This window comes from Eleutherodactylus coqui, chromosome 1, assembly GCF_035609145.1.
Source record: "Eleutherodactylus coqui strain aEleCoq1 chromosome 1, aEleCoq1.hap1, whole genome shotgun sequence".
NCBI classification, from domain to species: Eukaryota; Metazoa; Chordata; class Amphibia; order Anura; family Eleutherodactylidae; genus Eleutherodactylus; species Eleutherodactylus coqui.
In genome coordinates this window covers 2,144,350-2,170,748 of record NC_089837.1, presented here as the reverse complement: position 1 = coordinate 2,170,748, position 26,399 = coordinate 2,144,350, and the positions used below count along the sequence as shown (strand labels likewise).

At 45.3% G+C, this 26,399-nt stretch overlaps 1 protein-coding gene across 3 annotated transcripts in view; it reads left to right on the top strand.

The window, feature by feature from the left end:
- The window catches only part of LOC136617486 (zinc finger protein 84-like), a 522,213-nt gene that overhangs the window by 156,078 nt on the left and 339,736 nt on the right, over positions 1-26,399 (top strand). The gene's annotated exons all lie outside the window — the stretch shown is intronic.

The window sequence follows — 26,399 nt, the reverse complement described above, 5'->3', positions numbered from 1 at the left end:
AGCAGGCTCAAGAAGCCCAAAGCCGGGTATATAACAGGTCCACCAAGGTGAGAAGTTTCAACCCTGGGGATTGGGTACTAGTGTTGGTGCCCACCCTAGAAAGCAAGTTCCTAGCAAAATGGCAATGGCCCCATGAAATAATCGAGAAAGTCGGAGAGGTAAACTATAAGGTTATCAGCCGGGTAGGCGGAAGCCAGAACAGTTATACCATGTAAACCTAATTAAGCCATGGAAGGACAGAGAAGCCCTGACTGCAGTGAGCACCCCCAATGGTGGGGTCCCAGAGGTGTGTGTATCAGGGTCCCTGTCTAAATCCCAACAGCAAGAGTCTAGGGAATTTATACGACGTAATTCAGATGTATTCTCCGATATACCAGGGCGTACTGGTGTCATAAAACACGACATTATAACTGAACCAGGGGTAAAGGTTCAGTTGAAAGCGTACAGGGTTCCAGAAGCCCGCAGATGAGCCAATCTCGGAGGAGGTCAAGAAAGTGCTAGACCTTGGAGTAATTGAGGAGTCGAAAAGCGAATGGTCCAGCCCTATCGTGCTGATACCAAAACCTGATGGCTCTCTGTAGGGACAAAAGGTTTGTCTTCTCTGGTCAAAGTGGAGCGAAGATCACAAACAATCTATTCCAATTCCAAACTTCTGAGCCTCGTCGAGAGGTATAAAGTCACGGAGGACTTATTGCAAGGCGTGCCTCCTGGACGCTCCAACCTCGGGAACAGCAAGTCGACCGGAACCCCTGGTAAGACTGTTCCATATGTAATGGGTGTCAAAAGTGTCCCAAAGGGAGGCGGCTCAGAGGGGGATCATTTGGGACAGAGGGGGAGCCCCAAATGGACAGTCTGGTCCTGGGTAGAACCCCAAGGAGACCGAGCCCCCATACGGTGTTGGCGCTGTCATGAGCCCGGGCATCTTGCTGCCAACTGTCCCCTCATTGTGGAGCCCATGGACTGGGAATCTGCCCGGCGGAGGTCGATGTTCACTCGGCCAGTATGCTCTGCCGAACCTTTGTCAGAAACTGATCGCCCCTTAAGCCACATAAAAGTGAACAGCTTTGCGGTGACAGCTCTACTAGACTCGGGGAGCCTGGTTACACTGGTGCACTCCAGCTTGGTCGACCCCACAACCGTCACCGGCCGTCGCATGGGCGTTGTGTGTGTGCATGGGGACACCAAGGAGTATCCTATTGCACCAGTGAGACTTGAGACTCCGTGTGGCCCTGCCACTCATGAGGTGGGCGTCGTAAAATCCTTAATGCACACCGTGATCCTCGGGAGAGACTTTCCCCTATTTTGGGACTTGTGGCTAAACCGAGGGTCGTCTGCAAATAAGGTTCATGATGATGCCAATATGTATGATGTGTGCCCCGAACCGTTTGACCCTGAGGGTACTGTTCCAGCAGTAGGGGTGGCCCAAGAGAATGGGGATAACTTTCCCTTAACGGTACTGGCAGGTGAGACGGAGGTGCAGGACGAAGTGGTTGCCATGCCTGACTTAGAGGTCTCACGTGCCAATTTCGGAACTGAGCAGCTCCGAGACCCCACCTTAGTAAAAGCCAGGGAAAATGTCAAAGTGATAAATGGGGAGCCTCAATTCCCAGGGGCTGATGTAGTCTTCCTACACCTGGAAGTCAATCAAGAATTGTTGTACCAGGTTGACAAGGTCCGTGGGAAGGTTGTGGAACAGCTGGTGGTACCTCAGCCTTATCGTGGGATGGTCTTGGACCTGGCGCACAAGCATGTGCTAGGAGGTCAACTCGGGAGCGAAAAAACTAGGGAACCCATTCTTCAGCGTTTTTTCTGGCCCGGGGTACATGGGGATCTAAAACATTACTGTGAGTCATGCCCAGAGTGCCAAATAACAGCTCCTATGCCCCATTACCGGAGTCCCTTAGTGCCCTTGCCCATCATAGAGGTGCCGTTTGAGCGGATCGTTATGGACCTAGTCGGACCCTTGGTAAAGTCTGCCCGGGGTCACCAACATATATTAGTGGTTGTAGACTATGCCACCCGTTACCCCGAAGCTGTTCCTTTGCACAATACTTCATCAAAGGGTATTGCAAAGGAACTACTTCATATGTTCTCCCGCACGGGCATACCAAAAGAGATCCTGACTGACCAAGGAACCCCCTTTATGTCAAAGGTCATGAAGGAATTGTGTAAGCTGCTGAATATTAAACACTTACGGACGTCGGTGTACCACCCACAGACGGATAGTCTTGTTGAGAGATTCACTAAGACCCTAAAAAGCATGCTCAAAAAGGTAGTCAATAAGGACGGGAAGGACTGGGACTGTCTGCTGCCATATTTAATGTTCTCAATCCGTGAAGTCCCACAATCCTCCACTGGGTTCTCTCCATTTGAGTTAGTTTATGGTAGACGTCCACGGGGGCTCCTTGATATAGCCAAGGAGACCTGGGAGCACGAGTACACCCCCTACAGGAGTGTTATTGAACTCATCTCCCTCATGCAAGATCGAATTGCGGCGGTCATGCCCATTGTTAGAGAACATTTACAGCAGGCTCAAGAAGCCCAAAGCCGGGTATATAACCGGTCCGCCAAGGTGAGGAGCTTCTACTCCGGGGATCGGGTACTAGTGTTGGTGCCCACCCTAAAAAAGGAAGTTCCTAGCAAAATGGCAATGGCCCTATGAAATAATCGAGAAAGTCGGAGAGGTAAACTATAAGGTGTACCAGCCAGGTAGGCGGAAACCAGAACAGTTGTACCATGTAAACCTAATTAAGCCATGGAAGGACAGAGAAGCCCTGACTGCAGTGAGCACCCCCCATGGTGGGGTCCCAGAGGTGTGTGTATCAGGGTCCCTGTCTAAATCCCAACAGCAAGAGTCTAGGGAATTTATACGACGTAATTCAGATGTATTCTCCGATATACCAGGGTGTACTGGCATCATAAAACACGACATTATAACTGAACCAGGGGTAAAGGTTCAGTTGAAACCGTACAGGGTTCCAGAAGCCCGCAGACGAGCCATCTCGGAGGAGGTCAAGAAAATGCTAGACCTCGGGGTGATTGAGGAGTCGAAAAGCGAATGGTCCAGCCCTATCGTGCTGATACCAAAACCTGATGGCTCTCTGCCCTTCTGTAACGACTTCCGGAAGCTAAATGATGTGTCAAAATTTGACGCATACCCAATGCCGAGAGTGGACGAGTTAATTGAGAGACTGGGTCATACCAGATACTTTTCCACTCTCGACCTTACTAAAGGCTACTGGCAGGTTCCCCTTACAGAGAGGGCAAAAGAAAAGACTGCATTTGCCACACCAGAAGGATGGTTTCAGTATATCTGCCTACCCTTCGGTTTGCATGGAGCCCCAGCAACCTTCCAAACATTGATGGATGTCATACTCAAACCCCATCGTCAGTATGCGTCAGCATATTTAGATGATATCATCATCTTTAGCAAAGACTGGGACAGCCATCTACCTAAGGTACAGGCAGTACTGAACTCCCTTAGAAAAGCAGGGCTCACAACAAACCCAAAGAAGTGTGCCTTGGGTCTCGAAGAAGCACGATACCTGGGGTATATAATAGGTAGGGGTATTATAAAACCCCAGGTCAATAAAGCTGAAGCCATTCAGGACTGGCCACAACCCACAACTAAAAAGCAGGTGAGAGCTTTTTTAGGCATTGTAGGGTACTATTGTCAGGGAAATTTCTGCGTACAGCACCAATCAGGCCCACCCCAATGCCCCGCTGCCGGCAGTAAAGAAGAGACACCACACACGGAGGTCTGGTATAGTTCCTCACACGGGGACATAACTGCGCGCTTTATTACAGATTACATGGGGTCTTATACCCTTTGGTCACATAACTAGGAATGGTTAATGGTCTCATTGGCTCAAATTCACCACATAAACATATATGTAAAGTCCGGATTTCCGGCCTGAGACAGTGAAAGTTATATACGTAGTTGAACAGTCGTTATCTTGATACGGCGCCTCTGGGAAAACAGCCAAGCACACGGCCTTCGTGTCCGGTTCTGTATCATCTCTGAATTTCTGGACACATCTCTCTCAGCCTTGCAAACTTTTGGAATATCTGATGTAAGGCGACATATAAGTTTTTCTCATTTTAACTTTGAATAGAACTTGCATACAGGTATAAAAGCATAAAAAACATATGGCGATATATACATATACCCTTACAAACCCCCCTAAAAACTGGAGATCAAGCACCAGACCTTGCACTCTCCCTCGGTCGCCTCTCCCTTGCGTCAGGGTTTCCCCACTGCCCGTAAGTCCCTACTCCTAGGAGGGGGGGATCCCTACCTCACCTTAGAAGGAGGCCATGGATTCCCTGGGCTCATTTCCGGGCATCCATACCCTCTATCTGTACAAGTTAACACCCCACAGGGTGTGCCCTCGCTCGAACCTAAGGTCTTCTGCACTATCCCTAGGCAAATGGGAATTCCACTGACAATCCATCTTAGAAGATCGGGGCAGGCGCAGTACTGGTACATTTCTCCATTCTTCTGGTAACGTACGTGGTTGGCATTATCGGAACTGGCTCTTCATCTTTTTCAAACAAGGGAAATGTTGGTGTCACATTGTCCAGTCCCTTACTCATACTCTTTTTGATCAAAGGGATAATACACATACAGGAAGTTACATACCCCACCTCTTTCTGCGAAAATCATATCCAGGCCACTCTATTTTGGAACGCAATGGATGCAGTGGGCCCTAACTGGTCCGCTAACCCTTGTAAAGCATCCCTGGTGTAGTTTACAAACCTCTGCTGATTGTAATAGATATAATTCATCCAATCTACATTATTATTAACAGCGACAAAAGCAAATAAGGACTCAAAACCTGCTTTAACCTGATCTCTAGAATTAAATTCATCTGGCACCCCCCTTGGCACTCCTATTGCATCTATGTATACATGTGCATCAAAGTTACCACCTGGAGCGTCAACTTCTCTCTTAGTACGATGCGGTGTTAGATTCTCACCCTCAGTGTAGTCTTCATATTGTATGTTTGATGGTATTAATTTGTTCTGTAACAAGGGGCTAGTGTACAGTAGTCAAAGGTGTGTGTTAGAGGAATTGTACCACATTATAGCATGTAAAGGATATGCAGGATCATGAGTTCTGTGCTCTGGGACCCAGGGCCTTTTTGCAGTGGGAGGTGTGGATCCAAGTGGGCTTACTTTCGAGCTTGACTGCAGTTGGGGTGGTGAACAGCATCTGGTAGGGACCTTCAAACCGGGTTTCTCTCTCACACTTTTTCACATAGATCCTGTCACCTGGTTTCAGATTGTGACACTCATCTGTAGGACCTGGGAGAAAAGCAGAGACTGCAGAATGCATTACTGACAATTCCTTGAAGAGGCCTATGACAAAATTAACAAGAGAATCATTCCCCAAATTCAGCTACTGTGGCATGTACCCTCCAGGAAAAGAACTAATGGAAGACACTCAATTCAAAATTTGCCCATTTCCTCCATTGTCTTTTGTATCTACTTTCCCACTACTCCGCGGATGGTAGGGTGTGTGATAAGCCTGGAATATACCCAAAGCAGACATGATGTGTTGCATTATTTCACCTGTGAAGTGTGTACCTTTGTTTGACTCAATCACTTCCGGTACCTCATATCTGCAGATTACCTCATTCATGAGCTTCTGTGCGGTTACCTGATTTTTTACTTTGGTAACAGGGTAAGTCTCTAACCTGAAAAGAAATCAACAACAAGCACATATTCATACTTCCCAACAAGTGGGAGCGGAGTGTAGCCAATTTGCAATCCCTGAAATGGGTAGAGTGGTCTAGGCAAGTGTTATGTGGCAAATTTTACTTCTGCCCTGTTGCTTACGGCAAAGATCATGCAAAATTGGACAAATGATGCAGCAGCTACAGAAAACCCAGGAGCCCCCCGTCCTCGTTCAAGCGTCGACATCATTGCTGCTTTGGGAGGTGCGTCTTTCCGTGCGTCAGCTGGGCCATCATGGGGCACAAGGACTGTGGTAGGCAAGTTCTGTTGACTGTTCGCCATACACCGCCCCTTTTTAGTCCATTTTTCCTTTTCTTCCTTGCTGGCTTGTAACTGTAAAGTCTTTAGCATATCAAAGTCCAAGTTTTTATCAAAGTCCAAGTTTTTATCAAAGTCCAAGTTTTCATCAAAGTCCAAAGTTTTTAGTCAATGTCCAAAGTTATTGTTAAATTCTTGTTTTCTTCTTTTCTTCCACGGCTTGAGGGCCGCTGCCTTTGCTGTGTGGTCTGTGATGACGTTGCCTCTTGTTTCTCTGTTGTAGGAATTGGTGTAAGCTTTCCACGTTGTCAGGTAGAAGTAAGTAGGGCCTCCGTAAGACCCTGCACCGCTGCACCATTCTTAATTGGCTGTCCTGCTGAGGTAAAAATCTGTTTGGCCTTCCATGTTGGGCCGTAATCATGAGCTATGCCACATGCATACCGGGAGTCAGTGTAAATGGTTGCCGTCTTACCTTCTGCCACTCTACTCGCCTCAGTGAGTGCCTTTAGTTCCGCTTCTTGTACTGAGACATGCGGAGGCATTCTGCTTTTAGGACATCTTGTTGTGTGACCACTGCATGTCCAGTGTGGAGTCGTCAATAACCCTGGTACCATCTATAAAAAACAACTTAAAATATGCATTGTTAACAAGGGCTTTCAGTAACTTTTTAAAACTTAAATTTTCTTGTTGCATCACTGCTAGACAATCAGGCTGATATTCTATTTCAGATAGATCAGAACCTTGTTGCAAAAAAATTAAAAATGGCTGATTTGCAATACCTAGATCACCTTTGCCTTCTCCTTCCCCCCTTTGAACCAGGGTACTCAATTGTAAGAAGAGTAGCTGGGTTTAAGGTAGTACAACACTGTAAAAAAATTTGATGGATGCAGATAAGGCCTGTAAGATGTCAGCACCAATAACAGAGACATGAGTTACATCGGGGCAGAATAATCTACAAACACCTATTAATATTGGAAATGTGATATCCTTTAAGCAAATTCATTATTAATCTGTTCCTGCCTGCAATGTCTTATCAAATTTGAGAGAGAAAAAAAAAACTTTTACTAGCTGCTCAAGATTCTTACCCCCTCCTTTGTGGACAAGACTTTTACATCATCTAGCTCCACCCCTTCGATACTGGCTGCTTGCGTCTTTTTTCACAACTTCATTTAAGCTTTACAGTCTGCACGTCCACATCACAACCAAGTAAATTCTTATGCATGGGGGGGACTATTATCCCCAGTCAATATCTGCATCACACATTTTACATTCATTACAGCCTGAACACTGGGCATTAACTCTCATCGATCCATGCGCTCAAGTCTGCCCCGTCACCCCCACATTTGAAGGTGCACCAGCACACACAGATACACAGAAAAAAAGTTTGACAAACAAACATTCATCAGTTAAAAAACATTGAGGTGAGTGCTATAATGTTATAAAGTACATGATTCTATTGAGATGAGATTGTGAATGAGCGCTATTTTTGACAAATTATGTGAAAAAGTTTGAGTGACTGAGACATTTTATCTTTCTTATCTACTGAAGCTATTATATGCTGTATTAAACGCTAAAGTATTTTAGAATGCGTGGGTATCTTTCAGACCCCCTTCCTTTCCTTCTCTGTGACCCTGAGCTTAGAGTAAATCTGAAAGCCCCCACCTTTGCAAAATAACTGTTATCTCTCTATGAATATGCATTCACCGGCTGAACAGAGTTGTTTTAGTTTAACTATTCCCTGCATTTGAACTCATAATTAACACATATGCTGGGACCTTCTGACAGTGCAACATGTTCTTCATTTTCAACCCCTGTATTCTTAAAAGCCCCCACAGGATGTGAGTGGGGTATAACTTATACCTGTATGAAAGAGACCAAGACGTGTCCATTTGTGACCTCAGAACCCAGTAAGAATATACCTTAGAAATTGCTATATTTCCTGCCTTCTCAAGACAGTATAAATTCATTCCATTACAGCAAGCAAGGCTACTTTCCAGGGTTAGTATTGCATTTGCTCTCGCTTTGTTATCGCTGGACCTTGAAAGCTAGACACAAGCTGCAGCTTCAAGTAAACAATCCTTCCCTCTAAAAGCAAGCTCAGTTAACCACTTGCACACATATATACATATATATATACACACACACATACATCTATATCTATCTAGTATTATACACCTTTTCCTCTGTCTTTGCCAACAAATCACATGCTTTGTAACTTTCCTCTCGACTTTGCTTGTTCCCCATACTTCTCTCCCTCCCTAACTGCCAATGTTACCTTCAGTAGACACTCTCCCGACACCCTCTTGATCACTTACTGTACTTTCCAACATTTCACTTACGGATACTTTCTTAATACGTGCACATACTTAACTTTCTCTGACTGTCTCTCTGCTTCTCACTTCAGCACTTTCTAGAAAACCTTGGTCTTTCAAAGCGCCCTTCTTGGTCCTAAAGACCTCCTCCCAGTCCCTATATTGTAATCTACCGTGCGGGTCGATGTCACACATTTTCATAAGAGTTTTCTAACAGTTTACAAATTGGGACCCTTGTCTCTCCTCCACCAATGCATCCGCACGGCGGCGGCCCTTGAGGGGCTCCGTCTTCTTTAATAAGGTCTTACGCATATTAGAACAACAATAATAATAACACGCTCCATAGAATGTATCCTTCTTAAACCAAATTGTCAGCCCTTATATACTGGCAAAACAACCGAAGGTCTCTTCTCCTATGGAACCAGCCTCACAGAATGCATCCCTCTGAAATCAAATCGTTAGCTCCATATATAGAGCAAAACAACCGAGGGTCCCTTCTCCTATGAAGCCTGTCTCACAAAATGCATCCCTCTTAAATCAAATTGTTAGTTGGAAAAACAACCGAGGGTCCCTCCTCTTATGAGACTAAATGAAAAGAAAGAGAAAAAACTTCTGCAGATACAACAAACAATCTCCACTATCGTTAAAAACACTATGGACTTCAGCAACAAATAGACTAATGACTAGTTCCTGGGTGAGCGATTGGTGCGCTTATCACGGTCAGTGGTCCGTGACGGCAAACCCGAAGCCCACGAGTTACCGTGTAGAACTCTTAACCCAACCCGTCCGGTCACAAAACACACAGTCCCTCCTGCTGCAAGACTCTCAGCGTAAAACACAACATAAATATATGCCGGTCTTACCTGGAGTTCTGTGAGTTGATCAGGCTCGGTTTGCAGCAGGACGGCTTCCCTGTGGCGTGGATCCGGGTGGACTGCGCTGCACGGCTCCGGTTTTACCGCCCCACCTTGTTGGGCGCCATTTGTCAGGGAAATTTCTGCGCACAGCAGAAATCAGGCCCACCCCAATCCTCCGCTGCCGGCGGTAAAGAAGAGACACCACACACGGAGGTCTGGTATAGTTCCTCACACGGGGGAAATAGCTGCGCACTTTATTACAGATTACATGGGGTCTTATACCCTTTGGTCACATAACTAGGAATGGTTAATGGTTTCATTGGCTCAAATTCACCGCATAACCATATATGTAAAGTCCGGATTTCCGGCTGAGACAGTGAAAGTTATATACGTAGTTGAACAGTCGTTATCTTGATACGGCGCCTCTGGGAAAACAGCCAAGTACACGGCCTTTGTGTCCGGTTTTGTATCATCTCTGAATTTCTGGACACATCTCTCTCAGCCTTGCAAACTTTTGGAATATCTGATGTAAGGCGACATATAAGTTTTTCTCATTTTAACTTTGCATAGAACTTGCATACAGGTATAAAAGCATAAAAAAACATATGGCGATATATACATATACCCTTACAAACATATCCCCCTACACTATCAGCGGTTCGTGTAAAACTTTGCTAGCATAGCAGCGCCCCTAACAGACTTGACCAAGAACAGTAAGTCAGTCATGGTCAAGTAGAACCCTGACGCAGAAAAGGCGTTCCAAGAGTTAAAGCGGGCCCTCTGTAGACGTCCAGTGTTGGTCACACCCAATTTTAAAAGGGAATTCCTTGTCCAAACAGACGCGTCCGATGTGGGACTGGGAGCAGTTCTGTCCCAAGAAGTAGAGGGAGAGGAACATCCCGTGATTTATCTAAGCAGGAAGCTCACGCCACCAGAGAAAAATTACAGTATAGTTGAGCGGGAGTGCCTAGCCATCAAATGGGCCCTTGAATCCCTAAAATACTACCTTCTAGGTCAGCACTTCAGGCTGATCACAGACCACTCCCCCTTAACCTGGATGTCACAGGCAAAACAGAGAGTCCCCAGGTGGTTCCTGACACTTCAAAACTTTAGTTTCTCTGTTGAACACAGGGCAGGAAAGCTACAGGGCAATGCCGATGCCTTGTCAAAGATGCATTGCATGGCACCTAAAGGTGTCCGACCCCACAGGCTCGAACAGAGGAGGAGGGTATGTGAGACAGTGACCGGCAAAGTGCTGGAGGGCCGTTACATTTCGCCTAGGATGCTCTCCCATGCGGCTTTAGGGAGCACTTGGGCAGATATGTGCCACCGAGCAGCCTGGGCTCAGTGGAGGAAGCCGGCAGTCGGGTGTCAGTAACACTAAGTTACTGACACATTGTAGTGTGTAAGTGGCTCCAAGCCACATAATCCGAGCTGGCTTTTCCTGGAGTGGTCAAATCGAAGGGTGGGATAGCCACTCCCACGTACCAGGTGAGGCTGGTACCAGGCCTTATAAAGCCTGGGCCTACAGGTCCTGGAGGAAGAGAGCTGAGACCTCTGCAGGTCTGAGAGCCTGGCTGGCTGTGCGCAACAAGCATTTGCTTTGCAAGAGTATAGACAGGGGTGATCTATGTCTAGTAAGTGCTCAGACGAGCAGGATTTACTTTATGTTGACCTGATGTTAAGGCCTGTTTTTGCTTTGTTTGCACTGAAATAAACCCAGGCAAAGCCTGGACTACAGACTTTATCCCGTGTGTCACTGTCTCTGACTGCTTATGCCCAGGTTGCTACCGATCCTAACGCTAATCCCTCACACCCCCAAATCCTTCTTTATTGCTTTTGGCATCTGTTCAGCCTCAATTCATTATTAGCTTTATCTTTTCTGACACTTGCCCTACAGTTTCTGCAGACTCCATTATATTCTTCTTTAGATATTTTCCCCTCTTTCCATTTGATAAACATTTTTTCCTCCTCTATAACATGTGTACAAGTTCTGTGTTCATCCATCCGGGTCTCTTTAAATGCTTCCTATTCTTCCTTCTTTTAGGGATTGGTAACAATTGTGCTTTGAGAATCTCATTTCACAATATTTCCCAACCTTCTTGGACATTTCTGTCCTTAAGAACATCCAGCCATTGGATTCTTCCTCTTTCTGAGTTCATTAAAATCTGCCTTTCTGAAATCCAACCTTGAGGTCTGAGTCTTCTCAGGTCTTCCTCCCCTTGTTATCCAACATCCAAGGATATCATGATCACTGCCTCCTAAGGTCCCAGCCACCCTTACTTCCTCAACCATTCCCCCCTGTTGGTAAGAATTAGGTCCAAGATAGCAGATCTCTTTGTTTTCTCTTTGACCTTTTGGAAGATAAAGTTGTCACAAGAGTGGATAAGAATTTGTTGGATCCATTACTTTTACCTAAGAGATTCCCAACAAATGTCTGGATGGGTAAAATCTCCCATGATCACTATGTTGGGCTTCTTTGAGAGCTTGGCCATCTGATGTAGAAAGAGTTCCTCCATATCTTCTGCTTGTCCAGACGGCCTATAGTAAATGCCTACAATGGTGTCCTTTCTGTTGTTCTCTCTTTGTATTCTTACCCAAACAGTTTCTAAGAACTCCCAGCTCTGAAGCTTGAATCTCGGTGGAGATGAATGTTGTCCTAACATACAACACAACACCTCCTCCCCTTTTATTAGGTCTGTTTCTTATAAATACATTGTATCCTTCAAGCCTTGTATCCAATCATGTGTATCATCCCACCAACTTTCCGTGATGCCTATGACATCATATTTCTCTTCCTGTGGTCGGAGCTCCAATTCTCCTTGCTTGTTTCCCATGCTCTGTGCATTTGTGTAGAAACTTGTTAGTTTGTGATCGGGGTCTCTTGTTCCTCTACTTTCCTTCTGAAATTTTTGTCTGTGTTTTCTCTTCCACTTTTAATAGCGAGGTTCTCAAATGCATTAATTAGCTGTATAGTTTTGCAGTTTAAAGCTCTCCTGAAATGTTCTCTAAAACGTGCATGAATTTTGGACGCCAGGGAGATTAGATCCTCCAGAGGTTAAGGTAGATCTCCACCAGCCAGCTCATATTTGATTCTGCCAGATAGCTGCTCGTAAAACACTGCCCCAAGTACCTGGTCAATCCATTCCAGCTCTGCAGCCAGTGTGTGAAACTGAATGGCATACTAGCTGACTATACTTGAATCTTGTTGCAGTTGTAGAAGTGCAGAAGCAGCAGAAGATACTCTGCCTGGTTCCTTAAATACAGTGACAGAAAGGTCTAAAGATCAGTAGTCATAGGACTCTGGCACCTCCATATTGGAATTGTCCAGGCTAGCACTTCGCCAGACAACAGGGAGATAATAAATGCTATCTTTGTTTGGCGGGTAGAAAGCTCTTCTGGTTAAAGTGCAAAATGTATCTGACATGGATTTAAAAATCCTTGACATGACTTCAGGTCTCCATTAGAGATGAGCGTACTCGGTTCGGGTGTTTTTGGACTCGAGCACTGCTTGTTCCGAGTGACTGACTACTCAGACGAAAAGATTCAGGGGGCGCCGGGGGGCGGCGTGGTGGAGCGGGGGGTAGCAGTGGGGAACGGGGAGGAGCTCTCTCCCCCCCCCCCCCCCACTCCCCTCTGCAACCCCCTGCGCACCCCCGGCGCTCCCCGAATCTTTTCGCCTGAGTAGTCAGTTACTCGGAAAAAGCGGTCTAAAAACACCCAAACTGAGTACGTTCGCTCATCTCTAGTCTCCATCAATGCATGGTGTCATTGGTAGCTGAGGCTCAGAAGCAGATACAGAAGACAGAGGCATAGACTGAGCAGCTAGCTGAGTGGATAATTGATTAGTTAGCTGTGTTACCACTTCTGTAGCAGCTTAGGAAGCTACTTGGATAGCTGCTTCTGCAGACTGTTGCAAACTGCTTGGCCTTTTTTGGAAAACACAATCTATAGGATCCTTCAGACTTGGTCCTAGAATGCACGTTTTTGTATGGCTAAATTCAGAATGGTGCTTTGCTCTGCCGATGGGATCCATGGCCTAAGCAAATTCTCAGGCAGGAGTTGTTGCAATATTTGGCATGCAGATCCATCTCAGACAGATATGCAACTGGTTAGAGTTGTAGCGTGATTAGATAAACTACCTGGATCCCTAAGAGTGATTCCCACCTTGGCCTATAAAAGGCTCTCGGAGGCTCCTTGTGTGTAGTGACCTCTTCTTCTGCTTGTGTGGAGCTTGTTGACCACTAGATGCCTCTGCAATGCAGAGAAAAGATTTCACCCCATTACCAGAGTCTAAGAAGGGGCGCATTATTGGGATGTGAGAAGCTGGATGGTCGTATTGATGTATTGTCCCCCACCGGGCCGTTCTGACCAAACTGTTAGGAGGTGTTGGTACCAGTGGATGGGGGCAAACGAGATGACCAGGCTCAGAACCCCCAACAGACCACCAGTAGAGAGGAGCGTCTGACCAGACTGTTAGGAGATGTTGGGACCAGTGGATGTGTGAGGGCACACAAGGTGACCGGGCTCAGGACGCCCCCAACAGACCACCAGTAAAGAGGAGTATCTGACCAGACTGATAGAACCAGGTGATGGGGTCACACAAGGTGACCGGATTCAGGACGCCCCCTACAGGCCACCAGTAGAGAGGAGCATCTGACCAGATTGTAAGGAGGTGTTGAGACCAGTGGCTGAGATCACACAAGGTGACTGGGCTCAGGACACCCCTGACAGACCACGAGTAGAGAGGATCATCTGAAAAGCGTTAGCAGCTCCAACTGTTTCGTTGTTCACCATCCAGAGACAGGGGGTGCCATCATTACATCCAAGCGCCAAAACCATTTCCAGGAGCTTGAATGATTGACATTTGGTCTCACGCTGCCCAATTACATATACTGCCTGTGACACCCACCGTTGCCTTTCTTTGCAGTGGTGTCATGAACAACAAAACGTAACTGCTACAGAGTAGAACTGGGTTGTCTTCAATGATGACTCCAGCTTTAGTTTGGGCACTGACAACGGCATGTCTAGAGACCTAGGGGTAAGCATCTCAATCTGCAGCTAATTATCAACAGAATAACCCCAAAGTTCATAGAGCTGGAGCAGCTAAATACCAAGAAATTAAACCTGCGGTCCATAGAACATCATCAACTAAATATCAGCTGAATAACCCTCTTCTGCACTTGCGTGGTTTTTGTGTTTAATTTTTAGATGTTAAATTCTTTATCTTTTATATTTATATTTTGTTTATGTTCTTTTACCAATGGTAACAAATTAATTATAATAGATTTGAATTACTGTAATTGAACATGTGACCCTATAAAAACTGTCACCTGTCACTCAATAAATGGATTACTTTGGATCACATCCCATGCTGCAAAACCTCCCACACAATGTTAGTCTCCTGAGCTCAGCTTACCTCTAACAATTGAATTTGGACCCCAATAGCATATCATACAGCAAATAATGGTTTGCACAAACACTGTCGGCAAACTTTACCAGTCATGGCCAGATCTTCATATTTGTGGCCTCGTATTCAGAAGTTTGCCGTAATAACAAATCTGAGAGTTGTCTTAAGAGGTGATGCTTCCGATGGGCATTTTTTTTTAGAGATGTTACTCAAAATAGGAGTTGGAGAAAACTCTAAACGTGAAGGTAAGATCATCATAATGCCAAGTTTAGCCATAGTGGTGACATCTCTTACAGAACTGACTGCTAAGGTGTATCCCAACATCTCTGACATCAGTTTGGGTTCAAAAGTCTGCAGTTTTCCCTCTGCTTTACAATGACGATCCATGGCAGAGGTAATCATTGAAGCTAGCTGGAATAGACTTGATGGAGAACCGTTCTTTACATGGTCAGTTCTATGTGGCTGTTCCAAAGTGAGTTCTGCTAGCAGTCTGGTGATCCTCTCACCAGAAGGTAATAGTATGAATGTAGTTTAGGCCTCGTTCACACGGGTGACAAAGTCGCACGATTTTGTAGCGTTGCTACAAAGCTACAAATCGCATGTATGTGACGCCCATGCTTTCCTATGGGTTCCTTTACACATGTGATATTTTGCAGCATGCGACAACACGGTACAAAAACCTCTAGGGTTCGGCAATATGCACGTGACTCGTGAGGTTTTGTAGCCCATGTTTCCATATGGAGCCTTCCTCTCTGTTGCATTGTATCACACGAAAATGTGATTTTGAGCAGTATCACGCAACTTTCCTACTGTCAAAGCCATAGCCTAAACCCTAACTGCAGAAAAAAAAAATACACATACATCACCTTACAAGCACTACCCAATGCCGCAGCAGCTTCTCCATGGGTCCCGGCACTGTTTCTCTTCATTATCTTCTGGCTGAGGATTGAAAAATCCCCGCCTCCTGGAAGCGCTGGCTGTGATTGGCTGATGAAGAAGCTGTGGCAGCACCCCGGACAGCGTGGGAGAGGTGATGTATACTTATTTTTTTAATTTATTTCATTGGCTATGGCTGATTTTCAGGGTAGAGCTTATATTTCAAGCCCGCTCCCGAAAATCCTCGTATGTGGTGCTACAAAGTCGCGGTATCACCAAGAGAAACCGCAGCGATATCACACAGACAAGCGATGTAATGTCGCTCATGTAAACGAGGCCTTACAAAGAGGTCCTTCATTAATAAGGATTATAGATGGAGATTAGGGGAATGGTTTGTATAGTGAAAACCAAAGATATATGATAAAGAACGATAAAAGTTTATAACAGTTAATTAGCGACACGATAGAAACATAATAATTATGGAGATAGTTAAGATCTGTATCATCTAAAAAGCGTAATATGAACTTCGTTGATGTGGACAAAGTTGTGGGCAAAAGCTAGCATGTGTGAATAAATATATATATACACACCTTCTGTGGGAGGGATGTTATTGACAATGAGTTTACATGTATATATACTCCTTCTAGGGGAGGGATATTACTGATGATGAGTGTGTGTGTATATATATATAGTGGCAATGTCTGTCATATACTTAGAGCTCTGAAAAATAATAAACGCTTGCCCGTCAAGGTACTAACTAAACAGTAGTTACCTCCCTACCAGCACAGTGGCCAAGCGCCAGTACACATACCCCACAGGGTGTCAGCCTGGAAGCACCCTCGCATGTGAGATTTGTGGCCGTACTCTCCTTCTCTCAGGGAGTAGCTCCAGCTCTCTGAGCCTGGCTCTGGTTTTCAGCATATATATACACTCCTTCTAGGGGAGGAGTGTATAGACAATGAGTGTGTGTGTATGTATATATATATATATATATATATATATATATATATATATAATATGTGGCAATGTCTGCGTGGGGGGTGGAGTCAGTGTTGACACGGCAGCTTACTCAGTCCATGTAAAAGTCAAAACTGCTTTATTTTTCTTGCATTCAGCAATATAACAGAAAACTCAGTGATCACCACAAACACTGGCAGCACATACAGTTTGTGCAATAAGCAAAACAAACTCTTGCCCATCAAGGCACCTACTAAACAGCAGTTCCCTTACTTACTGCTAACATGCAGCAATGGTCAGTAGACAGCAGAAGTCCACCATGGTCAATGTGCTCCTGACCCGACTGCATGAGTTTGCAGCCTTTTATGTCCCAGTGATTACCTCAGTGGGTCCAGCAGGAAGACCTGGACTGGAGTTTTACCTCACCACGGCTTAATATTTGTGTGAAATGTACATTCTCTGCATTACTTTTCCGTTAGCCGTTGAGTTGTTCACGACCCTCGGTGAGCCTGAGCCCGGCCATCTTGTCCTCCGTGAGCCTGAGCCTGGCCATCTTGTCCTTCCCTCCATATATCGGGTCTTATATGATTCAGGACTTCTCTGTTGGCTCCTCTCAACATCCAGGGTATACATAGCTTGATTAGATGTGCCGATACGCCCGGCTCTTGTAGGGGGCACCTTAGCTTGTCATGGTCGATGCAGTCAAAAGACTTAATGTAACCGATGAGGCCCATGTAGATTCTTTTGGTATTCTCAAGCTTTTTCCACGGCCCAGCGCAGGTTTGCACTATGGTGGTGGGGGCCGCATCCTTGCCAGAATCCTGCCTGTGCATCAGGAAGCACCTCTTCAACTACTGATCTCAGTCTTTCCTATATGACTTGGGGAAGAGGCAAAGGCTGTTAGTAGAAAAGGAAGCAGCGAGACTCCAGATAGAAAGAGAAGATGCTCTCAAAGAAGCCGCTCAGGTGAAAACATAAAGTGTGACTGTCTTAAAGGAGAATGAGCACCTTAGAAGATTAGCTAAAACTGAAGCTGATCACAGGTTGTTGCTGGAACAGAAAGCCATTCAGTGTGAACAAGGCTTAAAAGAATTGAGAAGTGAGAAAATATGAGGCATATCATTCAAAAGGTAATGAAGAGATACAAGACCTCAGAGATGAAGCTTATCGCAGAGTATGTCTGGAGGCAAAATCTCCACAGTATGAACAGGACTGTAAGAAAATGCAAGTAAGAGCTCAAGAGTTAGAGATGACATCTTGCAAGTTAGAAAGAGCTTCTACAGATGCACGTAACCAAACTACAGGTTTGCAGATTCAAGTTGCAGAGTTGAAAATACAGTTAGCAAAAAAATGGTAAATTGAAGTCCCAGATAATTGAGCACAAAAAAACTGGACTTTAAGAAAGCGCAGGATGCACTCCAGAAGCGACTGGTGTCCCAGCTACAGATGAGCTTGGATGAGGAAGCTAAAAAACATCAAGCCCAGATCCAGGAGCTTGAACAGAAAAATGCTCTAGTTATGGGGAAACTGTCCAAATGGTTAAAGCAAACTGAAAACACGAAAAAAATTGAAAGTGAGTGTACTGAGCTGACCTATGAGATGAAGATGCTGTTGGAAGACAAGCATGACCCTGAATGCAAGAGAAATGCAGTAGAGACGCAACTTCAAGAGCTACAAATAAAATCACTGAAGATGACAGAGTGCAGGCAGAGCTGTCTGAGAAGATTTACAAACTACAGGTAGAATTGGAAACTCAGATTGAAGAGTCTCAGAAACTGGTGCAAGAAGAGACACATCAGAGGCTTGGCCTTAGTGCACACCTGAAGAGAATGGAAGGTGAGAGAAATGTGTTCCTCAGGCAGTTAGAGGAAGATGCAGAAACAAACAGAAACCTGTCAAAGCAAATTTCAACACTTCAGGCTCAGATGTCAGATATGGAAAAAAATGGAGAAGAATACTACATGTCTGGATTCTGTTGAAGAGCAGAAGAGAAAAATTCAAAAAGAATTAGAAGTACAAATCAATGCTATGAAGAAAAAGCTGAAGTTTTTACCCTGGACGGACAAAAGCTGTGATGCTGCCTACAGCTTTCATAAGGAGAGGGATGTGGGAGTGCAGTATACAGAATGGCCTGCAGAGGGTGTTAGACAGGCATTCTGATACCTGCAGAGAGAGGAAATACCTGTGGGTTTGTCAGGAACTAAGATAAAAGGAGCAGTTCCTACCACATTCCGGGGGAAAGAGACAGGTTGTAGGAGCAGCAATCAGGACTGGTAGCCTGAAATCTGGTGCGGACCAGTTTGGGACCCATTACCTGTCTGAAAGAGGATGCTCTCTAGATGCCCTGGGTAGGGGTTGGTGTGAACCCTGGACTGTATTTATGCTCTATATAACTTCCTATACTGTAGAATAAAACTGTCAGGGAACAGATTTAAAATAAATTGAAGTCTCCTGGAGTATTTCTACATGTGTGGTGCCCATTCCGGTCTGAGAGGTTGGCGATCCGCAGGTGTGTAACTCCAGCTTTTCACAGCATATACACATTAGGCCTCCTTCCCATGAACGTATTTACGCTGCGTAATTCGCGGCGAAAATCCGCTTTGTTGCCCGCTGCTATTAGGTTCTATTGAACCTAATAGCACAATGCTCACGATGCGAAATTCCACCGCGGAATTCCGCACCGTGAAATCTCCCGTCCTCACCCGCAGCATGCTCTATTTGCCGCGGGTGTACGCGCTGACGGCTTCCATTGCAGTCAATGGAAGCCGTCTGTTCGCGCTATCTCCCGCTGTAACACAGCGGAAGATAGCGTGAAAACGCTTTCCCGCCTACCGCCGCCGCATCATATGACGCGGCCGGCGCGTCACGTGACACGGCCGGCCGCGTCATGTGACACGGTGGGTGTGTCACATGACGCGGCGGCGGTGGGCGGGGAAGCGTCTTCACGCTATCTTCCGCTGGTAAGTATGGGGTCTCTGGGGGGCGCCGTGACGGGCTTCGCCGCGGAATATTCTGCGGCGGAGCCCGTCACGCTCGTGTGAAGCCGGCCTTAGGGTGACCCTTATTTTCCAACTTTCTAAAAGTTTAGGTCCCCCCCCCCTTCCTATCTTCTAATCAACAAAAAATGGTCTGTGCAAAATCTAGCTTAATCAGACAACTGCACGGCGACTCTCATCAACCATGAAGTTTTTACATTTTCGCCCGGAAATTCATTTTTTCAGATATTTTTTTGTTGTTTTCTTTATAATCTCTTGTAAACACCAGTAATGGAAAGTAAGGTGAGTTTTATGAATTTAATTAACATCTCTATTGCCGAGTTACCGGCGCTACAACTGATTTAACATATAATTATGTTATGCGATTTGCACAATAATGCCGCATGCAGGCCTTTCTGTGTTAAAAGTAACACTGCCATTAGCGGCGGCGGCACTTTTGTCACGGTTCCCGGTAACGCTGTACACCTTATATATAACTCGACAAGACGCTTTACATAACTGGTAGCACTGAAGTGCCTGATGACGCCTGCTCTACCATTCTTGGATTTCGTGAACACCACCTTTCTACGCAGAAACAGCAGCGAGATGATTACCGAGAATGGTTGGCGTTAACGATGATCGTTCTTGGCGGCATTCCAAAGAATGAAATATCGTTTTGTATACCCGGAGCTGTAAGTCGTGGTAGGTGGATGACAAGGGCAATTTATGTAGGTCGGGCCGCTGCCGAAGAACAATCAATACATTGCGCTCGCGGTTAAACATCGTCTTAATCTTCCACTGATGCGCACAGCACAGTGTCTCACAACATTATCTGGAGGTCCATGCCAAGGATGCATCTGGACTCTCGAGAGTGTGAAGTCCGGTGCCTTAAAACAAAAGCAATCTGCTGGATCTCCAGGCTGAACACTTTGGTACCCGATGGTTTGAATGACATTTGTTGAATTCTTGCTCTTATATTATAAAGATTTTAGAGGTTTTAAAGTTCTTTTTTGGGCGATTATACGATTATAAGTCCAGACATAGGATTGTCATTTACGCTGACCAGAAGTACTCTTATCGTCGTACGGATGCATTTAGGAGTTCTCCTCAGTCTAGTTTGTATCTTCATGTAGGGATTCTAAGGGTTTTATTTCCATGATATAATCTCACTATCCCGTTAAGGTTACTTAACATCCCTTTCCCTCTTTGGACATTATACAATGGCGCTGATGAACTCTTTGTTAGTCTTCCTTCTGTGACCACGCCTGTAGCACTGAACAAACGCTTTGTCAATATACACATAAAGTCTTCTTTTCTCTTGTAATACAATGTGACCGCACTAGGAGCGCCATGACATCATGACGCCGGTGGGCGTCGCACATTGCACTCTACACTATAGACTGCGCTGAGATGCAGCGTGCGTCCCAAAAGGGGACACGTCACATGACTACACATATTATAGCCACGCCCACGTGATCCAGCGTGAGGGGAGGAGTTACTTCCCAGCAGTACAGAGCGGGGAATGGATGTAAGTGCATAAATGTCCTGTTTGTCTGTGGAGTTTTGTACTTGTACGAACCTCTTCTTCATGGAATAAACTAACCACTACCAGTGTCATCTTGTGTGGGACCCTGTGACCTCTGCTGAGCTTCCAGGATGTTAGGAAGAGGTTTAACCCCTTCTTCTACGATGTAAGTCCCTCACTTTCCTCTATAAGGGTTATAAGACCGCAGTTTAAATTTTTTTCTCCTCCCCTCAAAGGGAAAAGAACTCTGCAAGAATCTGCATTTCTCTTGCTGGAGTGGACGTCCCAGCCTGGTTTCTACAAAAAGAAAGTTTGGTCCGGAGTCGCCAGTAGAGTGAAGTGTGATTGTTCTCAATGGGAGAAACCAAGTCATCCTGTAGATATGAGGCCTTTTAATGGCTAACAAATATACATGATGTTCCAGCAGCTTTCGGGGATATCGCCCCCTTCGTCAGGCTAATGAATGAAACTAGTTAGGATGGCACATAATTATAACATACAGATGCAGGGGGGGGGGGGGGGGACGACATATTCCTCCTGATCTAAATAAATGTTCACACACAGAAATTTGAGACTGTTTTGCACTCAAAACCTAAAACAACAGACAAACAGAGGTGAGACATAAATCATGAATCAGTCCACTGAGCTCAGGACAGTTTTATGTTTATCTATCCTGAACCTGCACATGGAAGGAGATGCAGCAACACCTAGTGGATGGCGACATTATTACAAGTCAAGTTCTGAATTTTTATGAAGTTTTAAAGAAAGGAAAAAAATTATGATTGGGAAGAGGACGTCCCTCTTGACCTCCTTCAGACCTTTCATATTTTCCACTTGCAAGAATCCCGGGCTGAGGTTCATTCCATTCTTGAGGGTATCAAACAGAACCATAAATTTGTACTCCCAAATTTATGGCCATGTTTGATACCCTCAAGAATGGAATTAACATCAGCCCGGGATTCTTGCAAGTGGAAAATATGAAAGGTCTGAAGTTCAAATCGCAGCATCACAGAATTTGGGAGTACAAATTTTTTGTGATGGGGGGGGGGGTCACCCAGCAGTTTGCTGATTGAGCTGAAGTTTTGTACTGCTCGTTTTTTTGTTGATCAGAACAGGATTAGGGGGTGGGAGCAGCAAAAGGTAAACTTTAGGAAAATCATCTTTAGCTAAGGGCCACACTAATACACATATATAAGATTGTTCTCTAATATCAAGCCTAATGTCTGCTAGCGCAATGTTAGTTGGTAAGTTTTCAGGTGGCCAAATTCACAGTCAGGCCTCGTGTCCACGGGCGGATTTTTGCTGCGAAATCTGGAGCGGGTGTCCACCTGCAGATATAGCATGCTATGGAAAAATGATTCTTCATGTACACGAGAGGAAACCAATTGTGGTTTCCACTCATGGATGAAAAATCTCAGCATGCTCCATCTTGCAGGAAAAAGCGGAGTTTGAAAAAAAAAAGTCTACTGTGCATGTCTGATGGCGAGCCGTGCGGACCATCTGCAGTACAGAGAACCCAGAAGAAGAGAGGTCCATTTGGACACCACCTGCACATACAGGTACGCAGGGTCACCACCCCGGGCACGGCCGATACCGTGGGGGATTCCATGCATGCCATGTGCATGAGGCCTTAATCCTTGAGGAGCTTAGAAATCACACACAGCAACAAATGTGATTAGAAGTGTCTTTATTAGTGCTGTGTCTCAGTTTACGGCGCGAAGTAAAACAGAACATTTTCTTGGGAAACCGGTGCTGATAATTTCAGGGTCACCAGTGTGGATTTCTTGTACGACTTCAGCAAGGCTAAGATAATGTCGAATGCTCTCAGCTAAAGGTTTATGATATAACAGACAGAAGCCTATAAGATGATACATACTTACTGCTCTCACATATCGTAGTTATTTCATAGTCCACATCAAAAGGAGGACCAGGACAGAGATGGCTAATATGTTCAGATTACTGGGAGTCTCTTTTTTTGTCTTCCTCTCTAAAGCCAATCAGTGATTCTCCGGCATGAGCCGCCAACAGCGTAACTGTCTAGCCTCCAACTATTAGGCTGCAGCGTTAGTGTCCTTGCTGCTACAGCACTACTACAAAACGCCACTGTATCATCTCTGCTTCCGCTGATTGGTTGATGGGTTACGTATTCCGTATTTTCTGGGATTGTTGTGGTTGTGTCAGCTCATCCACCCAATCTTTAGGCTTCGTGTTCTGTTATCACCTGAAGCGTACCTCCCTAACGTTGTCCCTTATATTTGTGTAAGAACACAATGTTCCATACTCTGCAGGATGTTGGATGGTGCGATACTAGAAGCAGCCATCTCCGCCATCCATTCCTAACTTCGTGGTTAGGATAAAGGATGTGAGCCTAATCTGCTCTCGATCGGAAGAAGCTTGATCGATTCTCCACTGGGAGACACTTATTGGATGATCCGGGGGTTGGGAGCTGTCCTGTGCTTAACCTTTGGTCTTGTCTCGTGTTTCCCTTTATATTCTTTTGATTGATGGTTTTTTAATATGTTTATTGTTTCCTTATTTTTGGCTTCTTACCCTCCATTTGCTGAGAGCATTTATTGCATCTCTGTGATGACAAATTAGTTTTCTTTTATGTTTTTATTGTCATATTTTCACAAAATTTGTAAATTATAATTTTTAATAAGAATACAGTTAAAGACACAAAAGTTATGAGCCGGAATGAGGCGACACAAAAACTAATGACTGCTTCAAAAGTACTTTTATTGTGAAAAAGTAATAAAAGATGAAAAACTATATAGCTTTGGTATTGCTGTGATCACATGACTCGTATAACAGAGGAAACCTGATATTTGTGCCTCACAGGAAAGGGCGATAGTTAAAACACAAAAACTATTCTGGAATCGCCGTCCCCTCGGGAAGAATGGATGAAGGTTAATCAAGAAGTTGTTTCTACCCTGAAATGGCACCACTGAAAAGTACGTCATTGTGGGCAATAAAATATAGAAGCCACGGCACTGTGGACACGAAAAGACACAAACCACGTCCCAACCCTAAAGTCTGCTGCGTTCTTAACCCCTTAGTGACAGCCCTATAATGTTAGTAAGTCCCGCGGCTGCAGGACGTGTATGGAGGGAGATTGCGCAGTGATACATTGAGGGCGCTGGCTGTTTCTTACAGCTGACACCGAGCGGCAACAGCCCTGATAAGCCACGCGGCCAATCGGAACGGTTAACCCTTTAAATGGGATCGCAGGGAGCAGTGCTCGTATCATGGCAGCCAGGGGCCTTCTGAAAGGCCCCAGGACGGTCATGGCAGAACGCCTATCAAGCTGTCCCCGTGGGGTGGCCTGATACACTGCCTGTCAGAATGCCATATGATGTAATGCTACTGCATTACATCATACAGCAGGAGGGATCAAAGCATCTCTGGTTGTTGTCCCCTCTGGGGACTAAAAAAGAAGGTAAAAATAAGTTTAAAAACGTTTTACTAATTATTTAAAAAAAGTAATAAAAGTTGTTGTTTTTTTTTAAAAAAACCCTCTTTTGCCATATTTATAATAATAGAATCTAGATAATAAATCAAAAATAGGTATTTGGTATCGCTGCGTCCATAAAAGTCTGATATATCAAAGTAGCGCATTATTTACCCCGTATGATGGATGCGCTTTTTGGGTCATCCTGTTTCTAAGAAAAAATGTAAAAAAAAGCGATCAAAAAGTCGTATGTATTTTAAAATGGTGCCAGCACAAACTGCAGGACGTCTCGCAAAAAATGAGCCCCTGTACAACTATGCTGAAGGAAAAATAAAAAAGCTATCGGGCGCAGACGATGGCGGCAGAAAATAAGTTCATATCTTGGAAAAAAAATTCAAGTAGTACAGCAAAAAAAAAAAAGATGTAAATGTGGTAATCGTACCGACCCCTAGAATAAAGCTATCGTGGCATTTTTGTTGCATAAACAAGACGCACTGAAAGATGGCGGAATTTAATATTTTTTCCATTTCTCTCCACTTAGAATATTTTTAAAGTTTTTCAGTAAGTTATAAATAGCACCATTGACAAATACAACTCGTCCTGCAAACAACGAGGCCTCACACAGCGACGGCCATGGAGAGAGAAATAAAGGAGTTGCGATGTTTTAAAGGGGGGAGGAAAAAACAAAAAATAGTAAAAAAACAAAAAAGCTCCGTCACTAAGGGGTTAAGAGGTTAAAAAAAATTGCTGTAAAAATGAATTTATTGTTCTTTTTTCTTCGGCTCAATATAGGCTAAATCTGAAAAGCTCCCAAGGGTGTCCTTACTCCTGCTGGACTCTCTAGCGGAGCGGGTGGACGTCCGACTACAGTAACCAGAAGCAGCCGGGTTCATGGGGACAGCTCGGCGGCACGGATTGGAGCTCATTTGCTTCAGAATGTTTTTGTGCTGTTTTTTTACAAAGGGTCATGATTGTTTATGGTTTTATCAGCATTTTTGGGTGGCTTTTTTATACATACTGGATGTTTTCATGTCAACAAATGCCAACCCAAGAACAAAATGCTAATAATGTGGCGTCTGAACACGTCACTGAGTGAAGGCAGCCTACTTCTACAATCCTTCCCCTCCATGGATCGCACTCAGCTCACCTCGGGTAAGTATCCTTCAGGTTTGGGCAGATCCGGGCTGATATTAGTGGTTTCCTCCCTGTGAATAACTGAAGGCTTGGTTTGCTCATACCTCCTCTTACACTCCTAAGGCTTTGCTCACATCAGCGCTCTGAGCAAGGAGCAGGAACGACTGGCTGAACGGACCGCTATGATGACAGAACTGAATGGAAGCTATTTCATCCGGGACCTAAAGGGAATTCAGCGACAAAGACTCTGATCGCTGATGTGAATGCAGCCCAGCAAGAATATGCCAATAATTAGAGATGAGCGAGCACGCTCGGATACAGCAGTTACTCGGGCGAGCATCGCTCTTCTCGAGTGACTGCTTACTGGTCTGAGCGTGCTCGGGGGGGGGGGGGGGGTGCGGCAGGGACAGTAAGAGAGATCTCCCCCTGCCCCGAGCAGTAACTGCTGTATCCGAGCGTGCTCGGGGAGGGGGGGGGGGGGGTGCGGCAGGGAGAGTAAGAGAGATCTCCCCCTGCCCCGAGCAGTAACTGCTGTATCCGAGCGTGCTCGCTCATCTCTAATAATAATCTTTATTTGTATGGCGCCAACTTATTCCGCAGCGCTTTCAGGCATGGGATAAATGCAAACAATACAACAATTACAATGTGAGGTACAATCAGTTTGAAACAAATGGGGGGAAAGTGGGGTACAGGAGGTGCAAAGGGGGGGGGATAGGGCATGAGGAACACAGGCAGTAGGGGATTACATGTGGAAATCAGTTATTAGGAAGCAAACAGGGTGGGGCGGTAAGGAGGTGCAGGGGTAGAGGTCATATGCGATAGGCAGGGTGGAAGGTGTGGGGAGCCATAGGCAGGGGCGGGGGACTAGGTCAGGGGATTTGGTATGCCTCCCTGGAGAGGTGCGTTTT